Consider the following 14,933-nt stretch of genomic DNA (forward strand, 5'->3'; position numbering starts at 1 on the left):
AAAAAAAAAGGCCTGTTAGTAGTTGAAGATTTGTTTGTTGACCTTTAGGTGTGTTTTCCAGATGAGTCTGGCCCCAAAGTCTATCCTTTATACTCCCCCGGGACCTTCTTGCTCTGCTTCTCCCGCCACTCCATAGCATACCCCAGTGTTTGCCTCAGTGTGGTGTGGTCAGCTCAGTCGCACACACACCCACTGTCTCCGGTGCTGTCCCGTGTAGGGCCATGAGTCAGTGCAGGATGTCGCATCTCACTGTGGGGCCAACTATATGGTCCTCTGTACATTGGGCCCTTTGAGCCGGGCTATCGTCCTCTGAGCTTGGTGGGCCCAGGTGTGCTCCGCTCCATTCTTCCTCCTTCCTTCGCTTCAGCTTCCTTCTGGGTGTGGTGTGGTAGGTCAGTTTCTTTCCCAAACCAGGTGATCTATTTTCATTTTCTGTGGTACTCCCTTCGATGGTGGGGGTCAGGCTAATTCTGGTTGGCGCTGGCATATGGTCCAGTCTCTTTGTGGATTCCTCCGTGCGCTATGTTGCCCTCCTGGTTTGGCGTGTCATGGTGGGGTCTGTATGCACACTCCATTTCTGTGGGGACACAACCAATACTCTCCCCCTGGGTGGGTTAGTGTCCTGTTCTCCCAGTGCCATCCACTCAGTTTCTCCCCACCCCACTTCTTCCTCCACCTGCCCCCCTTCCCCTTCTTTATTTGGGCTCTCATGTACCTCCCTAGGTGTGGCTTGCCCTCCCTCCAACTATCTATGCTTCCACCTGTTTATTGTGAGATAGGTGCTTATTCTTCTATACCTGGCATGCTGATTGTACTTACCTCAGGGGGCTCATGTTATAACTGTCCTTTTGAGTTTGGTTTACCTCGCCTAACATGATTCCTTCCAGCTCTTGCCACAAATGACGTTTTACGTGATCATCCGTGCTTTTCAGTGCTGCATAGTACTCCACTGTGTGTATGTGCCAGAGTTTATTAAACCACGCCTCTCTCAATGGAAGCTTAGACTCTTTCCAATACTTTGCGATTTTGAATTGTGCCACAATAAACACTGGAGTGCAGAAGACTGGCTGTGTTTTATTTCTTGCTTCCACTGGGTATATGCCCAGTAGAACGATGGCTGGGTCATAAGGTAGATCAATTCCAATTTCCTTTAATTATCGCCAGATTGCTTTCCACAGTGGCTGTACAAATCTACAAGACAAGCAGCAGTGGGGGAGGCTTCCTACTTCACCACAGCCCCTCCAACACTTGTTGCTCTCTGATTTGCTGGTTTGGGCTAGCCTCAGGGGTGTTAGGTGGTATCTCATGGTGGTTTTGATTTTCATTTCTCTTATGGCTAATGACCTGGAACACATTTTCATATGCTTATTGGCCATATGGGTCTCCTCTCTGGTGAAAGTTCTTTTCTGTTCTTTTGCCCACATCCTTAAGGGGTTAAATGTTTTCTGCTTTTTGTAGGTCATGGCAGCATTGTAGATTTTAGTAATGAGCCCTTTGTCCAATGTGTCATTACTAAAAATCTTCTCCCAGTCTGTGGGTTGTCTTGTCACCCTCTTGGTGAATTCTTTCTAGGTGCACAGGTGCTTTATTCTTATTAAATCCCACTTTTCGATTTCCAGTTCACCTATGTATGTACTCTTCCCTATTGCAGTGAGCCTATGAGTTTCCTGGGCTAGTGCTCCGAGGTTAGTCCCAATTCCCTCCTTGATGGTCCTGATGGACCTTCTAGGTCTATGATACGCCTTTAGTTTATTCTTGTGCATGGGATGAGGTAAACGTCTTGTTTCATCTTTCTACATGTGGATATCCATTGTTTCCAGAACCACTTGTTAAAAAGGACATCCGCTTCCCACTTGATGATTTTGGGACCCTTGTCAAAGATCAGTTGTCTTTATGCTGATGGTTTTGTTCTTGGGCTTTCTATTCTTTTCCACTGGTCTGAGTGTCTGTCGTTGTGCCAGTACCACGCTGTTTTGACTACTGTAGCTGTGTAATAGGTATTAAAATCGGGTAAGATGAGTTCTCCAACTATGTTCTTCTTCTTGAGGAGTTGTCTGCTAATTCTGGGTTTCTTCCCTCTCCATATGAATTTGGTGGTCAGTTTTTCCAATTCTTTGAGGTTGATGATATATGAATTGGTATAGCATTGAACTTGTAAACTGCTTTAGGTAGTACTGTCATCTGTACTATGTTGAGCCTTCCAATCCACGAGGATTGGATGAAGAACAGGGGATGTTCTTCCATTTGTGGAGGTCGTTTTTTGGTTTCCTGTAGTAAGGTCGTATAGTTTTCCTTGTATAGTTCTTAAGTATTTTTATTAAATTTGTTCCTAGGTATTTCAGTTTGTTCCTAGCAACTGTCAAGCGTACTTAGTTCTTAATCCCCTCTTCCATGGTCCTGTCTGATGTGTATAGAAAACCTACCGATTTCTATTTATTGATCTTTTATTCTGCTACTTTTCCACATTCCTCTATCACTATAAGTACTCCAGCTGTGGAACTTTTGGGGTTTTCAATGTACAGGATCATGTCGTCTGCAAGTAATGATAGTTTCACTGCCTCCTCTCACATTTGGATCCCCTTGATGTCCTTCCGCTGTCTTATGTTGTTAGCCAGAACATCCAAAACAATATTGAATAGAAGTGGGGACAGGGGACATCCTTGTCTTGTACCCTTTTTCTGTGGGATTGTTTTTGTCTTTTCTCCATTGACTATGATGTTGGCCATTGGTCTTTCATATATAGCTTGTATCAGCTTGATGTATGTACCTTCCAATCCTGTCTTCATGAGTATCTTGATTAGGAATTGGTGTTCGATGTTGCCAAATGCTTTTTCTGCACCTGTGGATATTATCATTTGGTTTTCATCCTTTTTCGTCTCGATTTGGTGTATAATATTGATGGATATTCTGATGTTAAACCATCCCTGTATCGCTGGGATGAATCCTATCTGGTCATGATGGATGATATGTTTTATATATTTTTTATTCTTTTGGCCAATATTTTGTTAAGGATTTTTTTCATCTATGTTCATTAGAAATATTGGTCTATAATTCTTTATACCTGTGGGGTCTTTGCCCTGTATGGGTATCAAAGTAACGCTGGCTTTGTAAAATGAGTTTGGGAGTTTGCCATCCTCTTCTATATTATGGAATACTTTGTGGAGAAATGGTGTCAGCTCTTCCCTGAATGCTTGGTAGAATTCTGCTGTGAAACCAACTTGCCCTGGGGCTTTTTTTGTTGGTAGGTTTTTGATGACCCTCTCTATTTCTTCTTTTGCTATGGGTTTATTGAGGTTCTTCTTCTCTGTCTGAGATAAACTAGGGAGAGACTGTTTCTCCGAATATTTAACCATGTCTTCCATTCTTCTGAATTTATTAGAATACAGACCTTCATAGTATTTTGTGATTATCCTTTTAATCTCATTGGGTTATGTTGTTATTGCCCCTGATTCATCCCTCATCCTGACTATTGATGTTTGTTCCTTTCTATCCTAGGTAAGCTTTGCCAGACGATTGTCAATTTTGTTAATTCTTTCGTAGAACCAGCTTTTAGCCACATTCATCTTTTGCATTGTTTTCTTGCCTTCCGACTGGTTTAACTCCGCCCTGATTTTTATTATTTCTTTTCTCTTGCTATTGGAGGGGTTATTTTGCTGACTCTGTTCTAGTTGTTGGAGGTTTTGTGTTAATGTGTCTGTCATATGCCATTTTTTGTTTTTTCATGTATGCATTCAATGATATCAAGCTGACGCTGATAACTGCCTTCTCAGTGTCCCATAAGTTTTGGTACGTTGTATTCTCGTTCTCATTAGTTTCCAGAAACTTCCTAATATCCTCTCTGATCTGGGCCTATATCCATTAATGTCGCAGGGGATCATTGTTCACTCTCCAATTGGTTGCCTTTGCTTTTCTGGATATCCTCTTATTAATCTCCAGTTTTATGGCATGGTGATCTGAGAAAGATGTCTGATAATATTTATGTGTTTGAATTTACTCAGGCTGGACTTGTGTCCCACATGTGGTCTATTCTTGATAAAGACCCATGTGGATTTGAAAAGAATGTGAAATTCTTTCCGTTTGGTTTGAAAGCTCTATAGATATCTATCAGTCCTTGTTGCCTAATTATATTGTTTAGCTCTATGGCCTCTTTGCTGAGCTTCTTTCCCAGTCATCTGTCTTTCTCTGCTAGCGTAGTGTTAAAGGCACCTGCTATGATGGTTGATTCTGTGATTTATTTTTCCATATTTTTAATAGTTTGATGAAATTTGCCACACCATTATTAGGAGAGTAAATATTCATTATGCTATGTGCTTCCCGGTTTACTGAACCTTTGAGCATTATGTAGTGTCCTTCTTTGTCTGTTTTTATGGTTTGGATCTTGAGGTCTATTTTGTCAGAGATTAAGATAGCCACCACTGCCTTTTTTGGAGTTACAAGTCGATTGGTAAGCTTTCTGCCAACCCTTTATTCTTAGCATATTCTTGTCTGTGCGCTTAAGATGTGTCTCTTGCAGGCGGCAGAATGATGGATTATGTTTTCTAAGCCAGTCCTCCAGTCTTTTTCTTTTAATGTACAAATTGAGTCCATTGGAATTCAGATTTATTAACACAATCTGTGCCTTCATTGTTGTCATAGCCTGTTTTGTGTTTTGAGTCCTTACCTATCTCACTTCATATTAGGGTGCTGTGTATGAGTGGAGAGTTTCTGTCTTGTCCTCTTTTCCATCTGAGACACTGTTGTCTTGTAATTGTTGCTGACATGTTGGCTTCTAGATGGAGTTAGGCTATATGTTGTTCTCCTGTTTGTTCTTTGTGGAGGTTTATCCTCTGGCTATAGTGAGTCAGCCAGTATCTTCTGCAGGGTCAGGTGTCTTTCAGCATATTCTTTGAGTCTTTCCTTGTTCTTAAAGACCCTCATCTCATCGTCTATCTTAATGGATAACTTGACAGGGTACAGGATTCTGGGGGAGACATGTTTTCTTTCAGCTTTTGGAAGATGTTGCTCCATTCTCTCCTCCTCTTCATGGGATCTGCTGATAGGTCTGAGCATATTCTTACTTGTGCTCCTTAATATGTGACTGTCTTCCTTTCTCTTGCTGCTCATAAAATTTTCTCTTTTTTCCTCTAAGTAGGATATTTTTACTATTGTATGTATCGGCGTGTTCTTCTTGGGGAATAGTCTAGCTGGTGTCCTTTCTGCTTCCTGTATGAGTGCCTGGTTCTCCCTTGTTAGGGTGGGAAAATTTTCTTTCAGAAATTCCTTTGCTATCTTGGCTGTCAATTTGTGTGTTGTGTTGTGCTTTGGTAGACTGATTATTCGAATATTATTCCTCTTCATAGCATCTGTCATTGATGTCAGGCTATCATCTGTTTCTATAATTTTCCTATCTGACTATCTTTCTTGCTTGCTTAGGTCTGTTTGAGTGTCCTCGAGAGCACTGATATGGTTCTCTGCCTCCTCAAGCCTAATCATAAATTCTGTGACCTTGTGTGTGGCTTCTGCTACCTCCTTTGTTAGCTCCTGCAGTTCCCTTTCGTGGGTGGATTTCATCCCCTCTACTGTGGACTTCATCCTTTATTGTGGACTTCATCGCCTCTATCATTTCATCCTTAGTCTGGGTTGCTTCCTTCAGCTCCTGTATTACTGAAAGCAGACTTCTGATTTCCTTCTGTGGAAGATCTGTATCTGTTTCTTCTCTGAGAGACGTTAGTTCTTCTACTATGTTTCATCTCTTTTTTGCTGTTGTTGGAACTGATGTGGTCTGTTGATTTTTCCTTGATCCTTTCATAGGCCCCATGCTTCTGGTAGCCCAGGCTAACCTTATCTGTGTTACTGTTAAGGATTCTTTCAGGCAACTGCCTATGACCTACTATAGATATTTAATGTGTAAATAGATATTTACTGTGTAGAGTTCCCCAAAGGCTTACTGACCCAAGGGGTGAGATGGTTCAGTAATTGGAGTGAAGGCTGGAGCCTCAGTGAGTGCCCTCATGCTGCTTTGACCTGGTTTATCAGGGCACCCTTAGCAACCCATTTTTTTTGTTTAGTAATAAAAAAAAGAATTTAAAATAGTTAAAAATTTTAAATAACTTTTAACAAATTTTGGGAGGAGAAAGAAAAAATTGAGAGAGAGGAAGAAGGAGAAGCTATAAAAGAGGAGAGAAGAGAAGTGATACTAGTAGAAGTGGAAACAGAAGAAAAAGAGATAGAAGGAAAACCTATAGAAAAGGGGCAGAAGAGAAGTACTAGCAATAATGAAAAAGGAGGAAGAAAGAAGAGAGAAAAACAGAGAAAGTAAAAGAAAGAAAAGAGAAAAACCAGCACAAGATTATATATATATATATATATATATATATATATATATATATATATATATATATATATATATATATATATATATATTCTTCCCCCTTCTTTACCCTCCAAGTTCTAGTGATGCCTAATAGAAGGCGGAGGTGGGAGAGACCTCACTGCCATGGGACATGGTGCTGATCTGGGTTCCTGAGCCGGGTTATCTGGGGGGGAAATGCTCTTCAGATCAGCAAGCCCTCCCAGGTCCCTGCAGGCCAGTAGAGTTGAGCCTGTGGGGAGAGGCTATACAAGCGGGAGCAGGCCCCCAGGGCCAGGCCTCCTTCACCAGCCGGAAAATGCTGGGGCCCCAAGGGGTGTTGAGAAAGGCACAGGCTCCTGTGCTCGCCTCCTAGGCCGATTGAGAAGGGCTGGGGCAGGCTTCGATGCTGGTGCTGGGGCCCCCCGCAGGGAACCACGGTGTTGAGAGCCGGCTCAGGCGCACAGACACCTCTGGTGGGGACTGAAAATCCATGTCCTAGGCTCCCTAGCAGGTGGAGACATTTATTGCTTAAGCCGCCGGCCCTGTGAGTGGCTCAGGCTTTGCAAAGACATTGTCTGAAGAGTCTCTGGCGGGAAACGGGGCAATGGCACTCGTCCTCCGCCAGGAAGGAATGTGTCACAGTAGGCTCAGAGCTCAAGGCCACTGGTGCTGGAATCCCCACAGCGCACCATGGAGGGCAATGCCACTCCCGCAGGAATTCAAAGTCCTGTCTCTCGTGCTCCCAGTAGGCAGGGGCGCCCACTCTTCTGCCGGGCACTGTCGGTGTTGGAAGGGGGGGGGGCATGGCAGGCAGGTCTAGTGTCCTGGGCCTTGGGCACAGGGTTCCGTGATGGCACAGGGCAGCCTGAAGTGGCTCTAACGACAGATACGCATTGTTAGGGGTAGAAACTGGATGGGTTCTGGCTGCAGACAAGCGCTGGTGGGAAGTGTGGGCAGTGCAGCTTCCCAGGTTAGAAGTGGAGCAGGGGAGCTAGGCTGACAGGGCCGGGCAGAGGGGCAAGCAAGGTGCCCATGGAGAGGTTCCAGGCAGCAATGGGGGTGGACGGTCCCCCGTGGGGGTCGCCCAGGCAGCCCCCGGTGGTCTGCAGGTCAATTACCCGGGCCTTGGATGAATGGAGGGAGGGACGAGGGTCCAAGTGCAGATCGCTGCCACCTGGGGAGAGGGGAATCACGGGAAAGGGCAGCTTCTCTCCTAGTGGGGTCCTGTGAGTAGGCAGCTACTGTACGGGGTCCCAAGACCGCTGCATGGTCTCTGCAGAGCAAGCAAGCGACTCTGGGCTCCGGGTCCTGGTCTGGGGATGGAGTAGGGCTATAGCTAGTCCAGCCACGATGACAGCAGCCTACTGACCTGAGGTGTCCCACAAATCGGGTCCTGTATCGCTCAGGCCCCTGCTCAGGACAAATGTGTTGGGTGAGGGTGGGGTGCTGTCCCGGGGGGATATTTAACTCACCAATCTCCTACCACTTGGCTACCTGGACACCAAACCCGCTTTGTTTGGAAGAGCTCTCAGAGTATACACGTCCCCTGGTCCGCCATCTTCCCAGCTCCCATAGCTTCATTTTAAATAGAAAAAAAAAAAACTATAGATCTTTTCTACACATAGTTATTATGAAATAGAATGGTAAAAAAGGTGATAAAAATGAATTAGTGATTCAATCGTGAAAACTATTAGAAAGATGATTTTTAAAGACAGATTCATTCATTGAAATTCTATTTTTAGAAAACTTGTTACTTGTGTAACAAAATATTATCACCATGTCAACTAGTTTTCAAGTTTTTCCCTGAACAGATGTAATATATGTTTTGCATGGCAATCAGATTATAAGTTTGACTATGCATTCATCGACTGTTGAACTTTCAAAATCCAATTTGGATTAAATGCATGTTTAATAGGAAACATTCACATTTTTAATGTGAAAATAGGAGCAGATACATTCCTTTAAAATGTCATCTTGGAAATAAATAAGTATACGTTAAAGCTGGCATGAATTTAAAAATAAATGGTTGTGAATATTATTTTCTATATGTTTCTGGTGTAATCAACATGACTTTGATTTTCAACCCCTTTCTAAAAATTCTTAAGAAAAATCTTGAAAATTAATTCAGATATTTAAGTACCTGCCTCTCAATAGTATGTAGAACTAGTAGACAAAAATCAATAAACAAGGAGAATATACTGTTAACCAGCTTGACCTAATAGACTTTTACAGTACAATCTATCAAAAACAGCAAAATACATTGTGTTACAGGGTTCACTACCATGGAACAGTTAATATACTGGAAGTCCTTCAACTTAGGAGTACTTCTGGGTCCAAGGTCAAGGAAGCAGATGGATGAGTCTACTGGAGAGCAGTGTAGGCAGTCTGGCCACAGGCAGCAAACATCAGGGCGGGTCACCAACAGTGAGCCAGATGACAGGGTCTGACAGTCCCAAGCTCAAGCGATGCATCCAACAACAGCATGATGAAAGAGGTCTCAAAGGAACCTCAAGCTCTAGTGACATGATCAACAGGTCGGATGTCCCACGGGCAGTGTAGCTCATAAGTTGAGGCTAAGAACTAGCTAAGGCAGCTGAATGCTGGTCTGATTACCAGACAGTATGACAGAGAGTGGTGGGGCTTGCCAAGCCATTACCTCTTTGTCCTCCAATCTAACTGTGACCTTATTAATTCCACATGCTCTTATTGGACAGGTTGGCACAATAAACCTGCCTATTACAGTCCACCCATTGTCATCTTGGCACCTATACACAATTCTTTACCCATATATAATTTCCAGACATTAAGGAAATCACAGTTACACCTAACATCAAATATCTATCATACTTATAAATGAAAACACACTGAATCTAAGCACATAAAGAAGGTAAACTGACAATCACAAACATTGCTTTTGCATTTGATCATATGGTCATAACTGATAGGTAAAACTAGCTTCTTCTACTACCCATTCTGTATTACCAATGTCCTCAGCCAGTAACTCAGCTGGCCATGGTTCTTTCCCTGGTTGGGTGACCCAGAACTTCATTTCTGAGGGTTCTCGGTCATTAGATGTCCTGTCAGGATTGGGTTGCTGTAATATGCCATTTACTTTAATCACAGGACATGGTAGTACTAAGAGACGGCCTATGGAATCTCCTAGATTCCAGACATATTGTTCTTTATCTCCATTGTGTAACACCAATCCAATTTTTCTTTGGTAGTCAGAATCAATCACACCATTCAGTACAGTGATACCCTTCCTGACCTGTTGATCCAAAGGCATGAGAAGCTAAAAGTGGCCAGGGGGCATTCTCAGCTGCCAGTTCAGTGGAATCAGTGCTTTGTTTCCAGGTGGGAGAGTTCCTTCCTTCAAGACCAGGACCTCCAGGCCTGAGGAACACAGGGTTGCTGGGACAGGAAATAAATATGCTGCAAGTGGATCTCTAGGAGTAATTGTGAGTGGTGCCACACCAGCTTCCACCCCTTGGTTCCTGGACCCATGAATCCTAGCTATTGGAGACACAGCACCTCTTTTTGGCTGCTGGTTTAGAGCCTCCTTGAGAATACTGCCCCAGCCCTGTGAGTTATTGCCACCTACTTGGTGCTGTAACTATGTCTTCAGGAGGCCATCCCATCTTTCTATCAAGCCAGTTGCTTCAGGATGACGAGGAACATGATACAACCAATGGATTCAATGAGCCTGGGCCCATTGCTGCATTTCATTTGCTTTGAAGTGAGTTCCTTGATCTGAAGCAATGCGATGCCCTGCAGTTTGGTTAGAAGCATTGTGTGCAAGGAAGGCAAATCCATATCCACACTAGGTGTCTATTCTAGTAAGAACAAAAGACTGCCTCCTCCATGATGGAAATAGTCCTATGTAATCAACCTGCCACCAAGTTGCCAGTTGATCTCCCTAAGGAATAGTCCCTTATATGGAACTTAATGTTGGTTTCTACTGCTGGCAGATGGAGCACTCAGTAGTGGCAGTGACCATGTCAGCCTTGGTGAGTGGAAGTCCATGTTACTGTGCTCATGCATAACCCCCATCCCTGCCACCATGTCCACTTTGTTCTTGTGCCCATTGAGCTATGACAAGAGTGGAAGAGAAAAGAAAATGACTAGTGTCCACAGTGCATGTTGTCTTATCCACTTGCTTTTTAAAGTCCTCCTCTTCAGAAGGAACCCTTTGGTGAGCATTCACATGTGACACAGTTACCTTTACTTTCTTGGCCCATTAAGAGAGGTCTATCCACATATCCCTTCCCCATACCTCCTTGTCACCTGTTTTCCAATCATGTTCCTTCCAATTCCCTGACTATACAGCCAAGCCATTAGCCTCAGTGCATGAATCCATATACAGTCTCACATCTGTCCATTTTTCCTTAATCAAACTGAATGGCCAGGTGCACTGCTCGAAGTTCTTCCCATTGGGAAAATTTCCCTTCACCACTGTCCTTTAGGGAGCACCCATAAAGGGGCTGTGGTGCTGCTGCTGCTGTCCACTTACGAGTGGCACTTGCATATCATGCAGAGCCATCTGTAAACCAAGCATGACTTCTCTCTTCTTCAGTTCAATTATCATAAGAACTCCCCAGAGGCCGTAAATACAGACTGGGAGAAAGAAGGTACTGTGAAAGGAGTGGAGGCTATGGGCATTTGGGTCACTTCTTCATGCAGCTTACTTGTCCCTTCAGCTCCTGATCTCCTATATAACACTTCCATTTAATGATGGAGTGTTGGTGTGCACATCCAACTTTATGACTCTATGGGTCAGACACTACCCAGTTCATGATGGACAGCTCAGGCCTCATGGTGACTTAGTGGTCCACGGTGAGGTGTTCAGTCTACACTAAGACCCAGTAACACCCCAAAGCTGTTTTTTGGAAGGGGAGTAGTTGTCTTCAGAGGATGGCAAGACTTGACTCCAAAATCTCAATGGTCTACACTGTGATTCACCAATAAGGGCCTTCCAGAGACTCCACATTGCATCTCTATCTACAACTGACACCTCCAGCACCATTGGTGCAGCTGGATCATATGGCCCAGTGGCAAAGCAGCTTGCAGGGCAGCCCGAATCTATTGCAGAGCCTTTTCTTTTTCTAGGCCCACTCAAAATTGGATACCTTTCGTGTCACTTGATAAATAGGTCAAAACACCCAAGTGAGGGATATGTTGCCTCCAAAATCCGACGAGGCCCACTAGGCCTTGTGCTTCCTATTTAGTTGTTGGGTGAGGGGAGGGGAATACAATAGCTTATTCTTCACTTTAGTAGGAATGTCTTGACATGCCCCATACCACTGGACCCCTAGAAATGTTACTGAGATGGAGGGTGCCTGAATCTTCGCTGGGTTATTTCCCAACTTCTTGCATGCAGATGCTAAACCATTAAACCAATGAATCTAGACTTTGATACATCCTCAGTGGGTCCAATCAGCATAATGTCATCAATATAGTGGACTACTAGTGTGTCATTTTGCAGAAGAGAGGAAGATGCTTGATCAAGGTCCCTTTGGATTAAATTACGGCACAGGGCAGATGAATTGATGAACCCCTGAGGGACAGTTATGAAAATGCATTGTTGCCTCTGCCAGCTAAAGGAAAACTGCTTCTAGTGGTCCTTCAAGACTGTTATTAAGAAGGCATTAGCTAAATCAATAGCTGCATACCAAGTACCAGGAGAAGTATTAATTTGCTCAAGCAATGGATTCACATCTGGAGCGGCAGCTGCAATTGGAGTCACTTCCTGGTTAAGTTTACAACAATCCACTGTCATTCTCCAGGATCCATCTGTCTTCTTTACATGCCAAATAGGTGAGTTAAATGGGGATGTGGTAGGAATCACCACCTCTGCATCTTTCAAGTCTTTGATGGTGGCACTGGTCTCTGCAATCCCTCCAGGAATGCGGTAATGCTTTTGGTTTGCTATTTGCCTAGGCAATGGCAGTTCTAATGGTGTCCACTTGGTCTTTCCTAACACGATAGTCCTTATTCCACTTTTCAAGGATCCAATATGGGGGTTCTGCCAGTTAATAAGTATGTCTATTCCGATGATGCCTTCTGGAACTGGGGTATAACCACAGGATGGATTGGGGGCCCACTAGACACATGGTGAATCATACCCAAGCTAAAACTCCATTGATAACTTGACCCCCATATGTCCCCACTCTGACTGGTGGGGCTTTGAAACACTTTAGATCTCCTGTAATTAGTGTCAGTTCAGAGCCAGTGTCCAGTAATCCCCGAAAAGTTTGATTATTTCTTTTCCCCAAATGAATAGTCACCCTTGTGAAAGGCCACAGGTCCCTTTGGGGAAGGCTAGAAGAAAGACTAACAGTATGGACCTTCCTTGATATAGCAGGGTCCTTCTTCAAAGGGACCCGACCTTCCCCTCATTAAAGTGGTTGTGGGTCTGTAAACTGGCTCAGGTCTGGTAATTGATTCAGCAGTCTTGACTTTCTATTCTGCTATTCACCTGAACTAGCATTATTCAACCTGTATAGATCCTGTGCATATTTAGTAGGTTTCCCATGTATTTCACTCCTAGGGACACCATAGCTAAATAGCCAATGCCGTATGTCCACAAGAGACAAGTTGCTTTGATTACTTGGAAACTTTGTGATAACCATATTCACCCTGTCTCTGTTGATTCAGTGCTGACACCTGCCCCTTACCACCACAGGGCTCAAACAGCCCCATTGTAGGAAAATTCTGGAGTTCACATAGAGCAGTCCCCACTGTGAATCCTGGTACACATAAAATAGAAATCACAGGAGTCTTCAGTGATGGGGGTATGAGACACTTCAAAAACTTTTTCCTTATGGTTGTGGTAAAAGTATGTCATCAGAACACTCCCTTTTTGGGTCTATAGGGTTATTCTTTTTTTGTAGATAATTTATTTTCTTTTTAAAAAAAGCATTTTATTAGAGGCTCATACAACTCTTATCACAATCCATACACACATCAATTGTGTAAAGCACATCTGTACAATATTTTCCCTCATCATTTTCAAAGCATTTGCTCTCCACTTCAGCCCTTTGTATCAGGTCCTCTTTTTTCCCGCTCCCTCCCCACTCCCCCATCCCTGTTGAGCCCTTGATAATTTATAAATTATTATTTTGTCATATTTTGCCCTGTCCGCCATCTCCCTTCACCCCCTTTTCTGTTGTCCTTCCCCCAGGGAGGAGGGCACATGTAGATCCTTGTAATCGGTTCCCTCTTTCCAACCCACTCTCCTTCTACCCTTCCAGTATTGCCACTCACACTCCTGGTCCTGAAGGTTTCATCTGCCCTGGATTCCCTGTGCCTCCAGCTCCTATCTATATCAGTGTATATCCTCTGGTCTAGCCAGACTTGCAAGGTAAAGTTCGATCATGATAGGGGGCTGGGGAGGGAGCATTTAGGAGCTCGAGGAAAGCTGTATTCTTCATCAGTGCTACATCGCACCCTGACTGACTCATCTCCTCCCCTAGACCCCTCTGCAAGGGGATCTCTAGTGGCCGACAAATTTGCTTTGGGTCTCCACTCTGCACTTCCCCCTTCATTCACTATTCTTATAGATCCATTCCAACATACCAATTTCCCAAAGCTTTTGGATACCTTCTTCAACAGTGTACCAAGGTAAGTCAGGTACCTCAAGTTGATATAATCTGGCCATCTGGCAGCCCTTGCTTCAGTGAACCAACCAAATAAGCAATTAGTTCTCTCTTAACTTCTATTGCTAAGACATTGGAGGAAGAATCTGTGCTTAGGGGCCCCATATCCAGAAACTCAGACTGGTCTACGGTTACACTCCCTGCACCAGTACCCCACACCCTTAGTAACCATTCCCAAGGATATTCCCCAGGGTTCTGCTTATACATATTAGAAACCTTGAGCAGATATTTATGAGTATACTAAAATTCTTTCTGAACCTCACCTTTAGGAACTTTCTGACACTTAAAGCTAGTTGCAGGTCAGGAGGAAATAATGGGTGGTGGGAATGTTTCCTGGGTGCTGTCAGCAATATCTTGAAGACATCTCCCACAGGCAATGCTACAGATGCAGCCTCATCTGACATTTCAGCTTGAACTGGTTAATCTGCTTCGCTCTGGGTTGTTTACTGATTGTGGATTAATCCCCTTAGCTGAGAGCAGTGTATCTATTGACTGGGGCGGGTCTCAATCATATGGGGGCTCAAAATCCTCCTCTGCTATATTGTCATTCCATATGTTCTCATCCCATGTTTCAGAGTCCCAATTCTTTCTGATTAATGTTGTTACTTCAATATCAGACACTGTTCTAGTTCTAGACATGTATCCCCTCATATGATGAGACTCTGGATTTGGTTTTCGGCAAATGTCAGCTCTATTTCTAGAGGAGAGGAGACTCTCTTTTGCAGCACCAGCAGAAGCTTTTAAGTCTGTCATTCAGTCCTTGAGATGTGCTTCTGAGGTTCTCAGATTATCCCTTTTCTTGATCACATTGTCTATTGTAAGGACAACCAGCCAATCAGCTTCCTTATACTTCTCATCATGACAAATCTGCTGGAAAATATCAAACACATGATTTCCCAGGGCCTCTCCTCTCACCAGCACGCCATCGATTGGTGGTGATTATGTGG

The sequence above is a fragment of the Tenrec ecaudatus genome, chromosome 2 (assembly GCF_050624435.1).
Source record: "Tenrec ecaudatus isolate mTenEca1 chromosome 2, mTenEca1.hap1, whole genome shotgun sequence".
NCBI lineage: Eukaryota > Metazoa > Chordata > Mammalia > Afrosoricida > Tenrecidae > Tenrec > Tenrec ecaudatus.